Raw genomic sequence first — 7,500 nt, forward strand, 5'->3', positions numbered from 1 at the left:
CCGCCTTGGATCACCACCCGGTTAAGAAACATGGAAAAAGTCCCTCTATTTGATGGAAGTCAGCAACAAAAAGCTGGATTTTTTCTAAGTGTCAAGGAGGGTGTCGCTTCCAGAAGGCCCACCCGCCTTGGATCGACACCCGGTTAAGAAACATGGAAAAAGTCCCTCTATTTGATGGAAGTCAGCAACAAAAAGCTGGATTTTTTCTAAGTGTAAAAGTTGGGATTTTTTCTAAGTGTCAACTTTTGGTGTACCAACCCTTCCAAAATAAAGTCGGGATTTTTTCTAAGTGTCAACTTTTGGTGTACCAACCTTTCCAAAATAAAGTGGGGATTTTTTCTAAGTGTCCACTTTTGGTGTACCAACCTTTCCAAAATAAAGTGGGGATTTTTTCTAAGTGTCCACTTTTGGTGTACCAACCTTTCCAAAATAAAGTGGGGATTTTTTCTAAGTGTCAACTTATAAAGTGGGGATTTTTTCCAAGTGTCAACTTATAAAGTGGGGATTTTTTCCAAGTGTCAACTTATAAAGTGGGGATTTTTTCCAAGTGTCAACTTATATAGTCGGGATTTTTTTTCAAAGTGTCAACTTGTAAAGTGGGGATTTTTTCCAAGTGTCTACTTTTGGTTCACCATGCCTTCCAGAGTCAAAGAAGCCCCCGAGTGAGACCCAAAGAACCGGACCGAGTGATGTCATTTGGGGTCCTATTTTCAGTCATTTTGTGGGATTTCGGTGACGCCGAGGAGGGAAGCAGGTGTCAAGGGACAGGGGGGTGCCTGTCCCTTTAAGAAGGCCGGCTTGCCGTGGATCTACACCCGGGTAGGGAATTCAAAACAGGTCCCTCTATTTGCTGGAAGTCAGCACGAAAAAAAGCTGGAAATATGACAGAGTGCCCCAAAAAAAAAAAGAAGCTGCAATGATGGCAGAGTGTCCATGTTGCTGTCCCTTTAGGAAGGCCGGCTCGCCGTGGATCTCCACCCGGGTGGGGAATTCCAAATAGGTCCCTCCATTTGCTGGAAGTGCCCCCCCCAAAAGCTGTCCATTTCCCCAAGTTTTTAAGGGAAACAAAAACCAGGGTTGGGGTTGGATGCATCACACTGTAAGTCTCGGCTGCAGCCAGAAGCAAGTATTAAAAAGGTAGACATCAACCATCATTTAAAAAGGGGAAAACAAATCCATTCATCAATAAATCATATCCAAATTAAAAAAAAGAGGCAGCTCAAAAGAGAGGGTGTGTGTCCAGCAGAAAATAGGCATGATAAACAAAGAGGGCTGGGGTTTGGAGGAGGGCAAAATGTCCCGCAGCCGGCCGCCCGAGTTCCGGGATGCCCAGCACGTCCATAACGCACCCCGCAAAGTCAAACTGGAAGTGGAGGGGAAAAAAGCTGGGAAAGAAGTTGAATGTCCTCAAAGTGTTCCAAAATCAGTCCCACGAGTCCCGCAGCTGGCCACCCGAGTCCAGGGAAGCCCGGCACCTCCGTAACAAGGCCCGCAAAGTCACACTGCAAGTGGGGGAGAAAAGCTGGCATAGTAGCCAAAAGTCCTCAAAGTGTTCAAAAATCAGTCCCCCACCAGCCCCGCAGCTGGCCACCCGAGTCCAGGGACGCCCGGCACAGCCGTAACGCACCCCGCAAAGTCAAACTGCAAGTGGGGGAGAAAAGCTGGGGGAAAATCCAAAAGTCCTCAAAGTTTTCAAAATCCGCACCCGGGACTGAGTCCAGCAAGTCCCCCCGGTCCCAAAAATGCCATTTTTTTCAAAAAATACCCAAAAAATGCGGGGGCCGGATTTCGGAACCGGCGTACCGCTTTCGGCCCGCGTGCCCTAGATTGGAGACCGATGTCAAAAATGGACGCCGGTCGGGTATTTTTTTCCTTGGGGTCTATAGAGAGTAAATCCGGAGGAAAATTGGCCTTACGAGCAAAGGGAGGGATTTTAGGGGGCATAACGTCCAGCCGCGTGCCTCCCGGGTCCCGGGGAAGAGAAAGTCCAGAAAACTCATAAAATCATGCCCAGCATGGAGATCCACAAGTCCCGCCGCAGGCCCGAGGCTTCCCGGGTCCCGGGAATGACCAAAAGACACCCAGGAGTGGACCATCGAAAGTGGGAGGGAAATGGAGGGAAAGTCGGGAAAAAGGTCCAAAATGGGTTGAAAATCATATGATCCCACCCAGGGTAGAGTTCCACAAGTCCCGCAGCGAGCTGCACGAGCCGCAGGAACACCGGGAATGGCCAAAAGGCACCCAGAAGTGAACCAGCGAAAGTGGGGGAAAAATGGAGGAAAAGGAGGAAAAAGTACCAAATTGTTTAAAAATCCTACCCAGGATGGAGTTCCACAAGTCCCGCAGCGAGCTGCACGAGCCGCAGGAACACCGGGAATGACCAAAAGGCACCCAGAAGTGAACCAGCGAAAGTGGGGGAAAAATGGAGGAAAAGGAGGAAAAAGTACCAAATTGTTTAAAAATCCTACCCAGGATGGAGTTCCACAAGTCCCGCAGCGAGCTGCACGAGCCGCAGGAACACCGGGAATGACCAAAAGGCACCCAGAAGTGAACCAGCGAAAGTGGGGGAAAAATGGAGGAAAAGGAGGAAAAAGTGCCAAATTGTTTAAAAATCCTACCCAGGATGGAGTTCCAGAAGCCCTGCAGCGAGCTGCACGAGCCGCAGGAACACCGGGAATGACCAAAAGGCACCCAGAAGTGAACCAGCGAAAGTGGGGGAAAAATGGAGGAAAAGGAGGAAAAAGTACCAAATTGTTTAAAAATCCTACCCAGGATGGAGTTCCACGAGTCCCGCAGCGAGCTGCACGAGCCGCAGGAACACCGGGAATGACCAAAAGGCACCCAGAAGTGAACCATCAAAAGTGGGGGACAATTTGAGAAAAAGTTGGAAAAAGGTCCGAAATTGATTAAAAATCCTACCCAGGATGGAGTTCCAGAAGCCCCGCAGCGAGCTGCACGAGCCGCAGGAACACCGGGAATGACCAAAAGGCACCCAGAAGTGAACCATCAAAAGTGGGGGACAATTTGAGAAAAAGTTGGAAAAAGGTCCGAAATTGATTAAAAATCCTACCCAGGATGGAGTTCCAGAAGCCCCGCAGCGAGCTGCACGAGCCGCAGGAACACCGGGAATGACCAAAAGGCACCCAGAAGTGAACCATCAAAAGTGGGGGACAATTTGAGAAAAAGTTGGAAAAAGGTCCGAAATTGATTAAAAATCCTACCCAGGATGGAGTTCCAGAAGCCCCGCAGCGAGCTGCGCGAGCCGCAGGAACACCGGGAATGACCAAAAGGCACCCAGAAGTGAACCATCAAAAGTGGGGGACAATTTGAGAAAAAGTTGGAAAAAGGTCCGAAATTGATTAAAAATCCTACCCAGGATGGAGTTCCACAAGTCCCGCAGCGAGCTGCACGAGCCGCAGGAACACCGGGAATGACCAAAAGGCACCCAGAAGTGAACCATCAAAAGTGGGGGACAATTTGAGAAAAAGTTGGAAAAAGGTCCGAAATTGATTAAAAATCCTACCCAGGATGGAGTTCCAGAAGCCCCGCAGCGAGCTGCGCGAGCCGCAGGAACACCGGGAATGACCAAAAGGCACCCAGAAGTGAACCATCAAAAGTGGGGGACAATTTGAGAAAAAGTTGGAAAAAGGTCCGAAATTGATTAAAAATCCTACCCAGGATGGAGTTCCACAAGTCCCGCAGCGAGCTGCACGAGCCGCAGGAACACCGGGAATGACCAAAAGGCACCCAGAAGTGAACCATCAAAAGTGGGGGACAATTTGAGAAAAAGTTGGAAAAAGGTCCGAAATTGATTAAAAATCCTACCCAGGATGGAGTTCCAGAAGCCCCGCAGCGAGCTGCGCGAGCCGCAGGAACACCGGGAATGACCAAAAGGCACCCAGAAGTGAACCATCAAAAGTGGGGGACAATTTGAGAAAAAGTTGGAAAAAGGTCCGAAATTGATTAAAAATCCTACCCAGGATGGAGTTCCAGAAGCCCCGCAGCGAGCTGCGCGAGCCGCAGGAACACCGGGAATGACCAAAAGGCACCCAGAAGTGAACCATCAAAAGTGGGGGACAATTTGAGAAAAAGTTGGAAAAAGGTCCGAAATTGATTAAAAATCCTACCCAGGATGGAGTTCCACAAGTCCCGCAGCGAGCTGCACGAGCCGCAGGAACACCGGGAATGACCAAAAGGCACCCAGAAGTGAACCATCAAAAGTGGGGGACAATTTGAGAAAAAGTTGGAAAAAGGTCCGAAATTGATTAAAAATCCTACCCAGGATGGAGTTCCAGAAGCCCCGCAGCGAGCTGCGCGAGCCGCAGGAACACCGGGAATGACCAAAAGGCACCCAGAAGTGAACCATCAAAAGTGGGGGACAATTTGAGAAAAAGTTGGAAAAAGGTCCGAAATTGATTAAAAATCCTACCCAGGATGGAGTTCCACAAGTCCCGCAGCGAGCTGCACGAGCCGCAGGAACACCGGGAATGACCAAAAGGCACCCAGAAGTGAACCATCAAAAGTGGGGGACAATTTGAGAAAAAGTTGGAAAAAGGTCCGAAATTGATTAAAAATCCTACCCAGGATGGAGTTCCAGAAGCCCCGCAGCGAGCTGCACGAGCCGCAGGAACACCGGGAATGACCAAAAGGCACCCAGAAGTGAACCATCAAAAGTGGGGGACAATTTGAGAAAAAGTTGGAAAAAGGTCCGAAATTGATTAAAAATCCTACCCAGGATGGAGTTCCACAAGTCCCGCAGCGAGCTGCACGAGCCGCAGGAACACCGGGAATGACCAAAAGGCACCCAGAAGTGAACCATCAAAAGTGGGGGACAATTTGAGAAAAAGTTGGAAAAAGGGCCGAAATTGTTTAAAAATCCTACCCAGGATGGAGTTCCAGAAGCCCCGCAGTGAGCTGCCCGAGCCGCAGGAACACCGGGAATGACCAAAAGATACCCAGGAGTGAACCAGCCAAAGTGGGGGACAATTTGAGAAAAAGTTGGAAAAAGGTCCGAAATTGTTTAAAAATCCTACCCAGGATGGAGTTCCAGAAGTCCCGCAGCGAGCTGCGCGAGCTCCGGGACCCCCGGGAATGACCAAAAGATACCCAGGAGTGAACCAGCGAAAGTGGGGGACAATTTGAGAAAAAGTTGGAAAAAGGGCCGAAATTGTTTAAAAATCCTACCCAGGATGGAGTTCCAGAAGCCCCGCAGTGAGCTGCCCGAGCCGCAGGAACACCGGGAATGACCAAAAGATACCCAGGAGTGAACCAGCCAAAGTGGGGGACAATTTGAGAAAAAGTTGGAAAAAGGTCCGAAATTGTTTAAAAATCCTACCCAGGATGGAGTTCCAGAAGCCCCGCAGCGAGCTGCGCGAGCTCCGGGACCCCCGGGAATGACCAAAAGATACCCAGGAGTGAACCAGCGAAAGTGGGGGACAATTTGAGAAAAAGTTGGAAAAAGGTCCGAAATTGTTTAAAAATCCTACCCAGGATGGAGTTCCAGAAGTCCCGCAGCGAGCTGCGCGAGCTCCGGGGCCCCCGGGAATGACCAAAAGATACCCAGGAGTGAACCAGCCCAAGTGGGGGACAAATGGAAGAAAAGCCGGGCCAAGTCCAAAAAAGTTGGATTTTTTGCCAAAGTGTCAACATGCGTGATTTTGTCAGAGTGTCCACTTTTGGGATTTTTTCTAAGTCCAACAACGAGAGAGGCCTGGCCTCCAGCCTGTCTAGCCTCTTCCATGAGACACTTAGAAAAAATCCCGTGCAAAAAAAGTGGATTTTTTCTAAGTCCAACAACGAGAGAGGCCTAAGTTCCAGCCTCCTTAGCCTCTTTCTTCCGTGGAGCAAAAGTTGGATTTTTTGCCTAAGTGTCAACATGCGTGATTTTGTCAGAGTGTCCACTTTTGGGATTTTTTCTAAGTCCAACAACGAGAGAGGCCTGGCCTCCAGCCTGTTTAGCCTCTTCCATGTGACACTTAGAAAAAATCCCGTGCAAAAAAAGTGGATTTTTTCTAAGTCCAACAACGAGAGAGGCCTAACTTCCAGCCTCCTTAGCCTCTTTCGTTCACATACTTAGAAAAAAATCCCAGCGCCAAGCCCAATGCATTTCAATGGGATTTATTTTTCGAGCCGGATTTTTTCTAAGTCCAACAACGAGAGAGGCTTGAGTTCTAGCCTACTTTAAGCCTCTTTCGATTTTCCCTGTTTTTACCAGGTCTACCAAAACACCCCCATCACGTTAGTAGGTGCGCCAGGCTTAGACAGGCCGAATTGGCAGGAAATGTGTCCGAGTCAAAGTGAGCTATTTTGGGACTCAAAAGTTGGATTTTCCCCCTCTTTTCGATGGTTCTTTTTTCGAATGGTTCTTCCAGGCTCTGAGGACAGGGGCTCACGCGGACATGCGTGGCCGCCTAGGGGGCGCTATCTCGGACACATTTAGGGACATGGACACCCTGGAAGAACAAACATAAAAATTTTTTCGACCTGATTTCAGACCAGCCTCTTTCTTAAGGACTTCCAGGACTCGAGCGACAGGGGCTCGGTCCTGAGTGCGCGCCCGGCCAGGGGGCGCTATCCCGGACACATTTCGGGACATTTAAACCATGGATGGACAAACATAAAAATTTTTTCGACCTGATTTCAGACCAGCCTCTTTCTTAAGGACTTCCAGGACTCGAGCGACAGGGGCTCGGTCCTGAGTGCGCGCCCGGCCAGGGGGCGCTATCCCGGACACATTTCGGGACATTTAAACCATGGATGGACAAACATAAAAATTGAAAGACCTGATTCGACCCAGCCTCTCGGGGCTTTTCCCAGGGCCGGAGCGACAGGGGCTCGGCCCTACGGCGTGCCCGCCTAGGGGGCGCTATGACGGACACACCAGGGGACACGGACACCCTGGGTGGACAAACATAAAAAATTGAAAGACCTGATTCGACCCAGCCTCTCGGGGCTTTTCCCAGGGCCGGAGCGACAGGGGCTCGGCCCTACGGCGTGCCCGCCTAGGGGGCGCTATGACGGACACACCAGGGGACACGGACACCCTGGGTGGACAAACATAAAAAATGGAAAGACCTGATTCGACCCAGCCTCTCGGGGCTTTTCCCAGGGCCGGAGCGACAGGGGCTCGGTCCTACGGCGTGCCCGCCTAGGGGGCGCTATGACGGACACACCAGGGGACACGGACACCCTGGGTGGACAAACATAAAAAATTGAAAGACCTTATTCGACCCAGCCTCTCGGGGCTTTCCCAGGGCCGGAGCGACAGGGGCTCGGTCCTACGGCGTGCCCGCCTAGGGGGCGCTATCACGGACACATCAGGGGACACGGACACCCTGGATGGACAAACATAAAAATTGAAAGACCCGATTTGACCCAGCCTCTCGGGGCTTTTCCCAGGGCCGGAGCGACAGGGGCTCGGTCCTACGGCGTGCCCGCCTAGGGGGCGCTATGACGGACACACCAGGGGACACGGACACCCTGGGTGGACAAACATAAAAA

Source organism: Nerophis ophidion, unplaced genomic scaffold, assembly GCF_033978795.1.
Source record: "Nerophis ophidion isolate RoL-2023_Sa unplaced genomic scaffold, RoL_Noph_v1.0 HiC_scaffold_84, whole genome shotgun sequence".
NCBI classification, from domain to species: Eukaryota; Metazoa; Chordata; class Actinopteri; order Syngnathiformes; family Syngnathidae; genus Nerophis; species Nerophis ophidion.